The sequence below is a fragment of the Sorex fumeus genome, unplaced genomic scaffold (genome assembly GCF_029834395.1).
Source record: "Sorex fumeus unplaced genomic scaffold, SorFum_2.1 ptg000269l, whole genome shotgun sequence".
Lineage (NCBI taxonomy): Eukaryota > Metazoa > Chordata > Mammalia > Eulipotyphla > Soricidae > Sorex > Sorex fumeus.
Window position 1 is genome coordinate 190,086 of NW_026606326.1, and position 1,493 is coordinate 191,578.

The following is a 1,493-nucleotide window of genomic DNA, read 5'->3' on the forward strand; positions in this document are numbered from 1 at the left end:
TCAGATCAGAGTGTTTCCTGAGAGTAAGGATTCCGGTTCGTATTCATGGTACAGCTTCTTACGTTGTTGCAGTAGTTGAATCTACAATTCATCTTCAAGGTTGCTTGCGGTCTTGGTAATTCTCTTTCTGTTTCTCTTGTGGGTTTGGAGTAAGGATGCATACAGTGCTTCTTGAGTCCTGCAGTGCTGGGCATTCCCTGGGGTACCCTGATAGTGGGGTCGAAGGGGCCTTTTTGGCTGCCCCTGTTGTGTGGGGGTCATGCAGTTGCAGGGATTGAGCTGAGTTGACCATAAGCAAGGCAGACTCTTTGACCCCATTTACATCTTTTCTCTGGCCATGAGTGCTGTCTCTGGCCTCAGAATAAAAAAGTACGTCTAGGGGGCCTCCCTTGCAGTGTTTTTGCTGTTGGTTTTGGTTCGTATTTTTCCTTTTTAGGCCCCACCATGGCTTGGGGGGGGAATCCAATGGGGTGCCAGGGGTTGAATTGGGGTCAGCACGTGCAAGGCAAGTGTTGTACCGCTGGCCTGGTGCCTTCCTCTTGTGGGGCTTTAGTTAGTGCCTAGGGCTCTGACGGTTTGATGCTCAGGTTGGTGGGATGGTTCTCCTTGGTCCAGCAGTTCCGGGGCCTTCCGTCCTCGATTGCATTCTACCCTCTCGGCTCTCTCTGGGACTAACTGTGTTTAGTCCTGTTGAAGGATCTTTCCTGACAAATGGGCAATTCTCTTGCAAACTTTCAGTTGGTAAAAGGCAGAATCCTTTCTCAGTGTCCTCACAGGCATTTCACAGACTGTTCAGGAGAACACAGGCCAGTTATTCACAGGAGCCTGTGGATCACGGCCTCTCGGGGTTCTTTGTGACTCGTGCACAGCAGATGGACAAATCAAGAGCCCCTCAACTGTGGCTGGGAGTATCCTCTCTGGGGGAAAGGGGGGTGCACGGGGAGTACCACCTGCTCTGCTGGCGTGTTCTAGAAATGTGCATCGGGGAGTGTGGTTGAGGGCTGCTCTAGCCTTCCCATTTTCTCCTGCGTGGGCACTTGTCTCAACTGTTGTAAGAGCAGGTCAGGCAGATTGGAATCTTCTGCAGTTGTGGTTTTGTCTGTGTTTTGAAGCTCACGCCACTTTTTTCTTCACACCTCTGTGGTCCTTGCCTGTGGCCAGAGCAGTGGGCAGAAAAGCCTTTTGGTGACAGAGGTGAACTCTGGTGCCTCCTGAGCTCTCCTGCAGTCCCCACTGTTCTCTCTTCCTGTTCTCTCTGTCAGTGTTTTGGGGTCACACCCACCTCAGTGCTTCTGGTCATTCCTGGCAGTGCTGGAGGACCATGAGATGCCTGAAATCATGAGAGCATGGGCGTGTCGTGGCGAATATGTAATGGCAAGGCAGATGCCTCACAGGCAGGGCATGGCCAAGGCTATGTGGGACAGGAGCAGCCCGGGGCTCCATCTCCTCCTGTCTGTCCCCAGACCTCCAAGTGCCCAAGTCTGTCGCCGGGA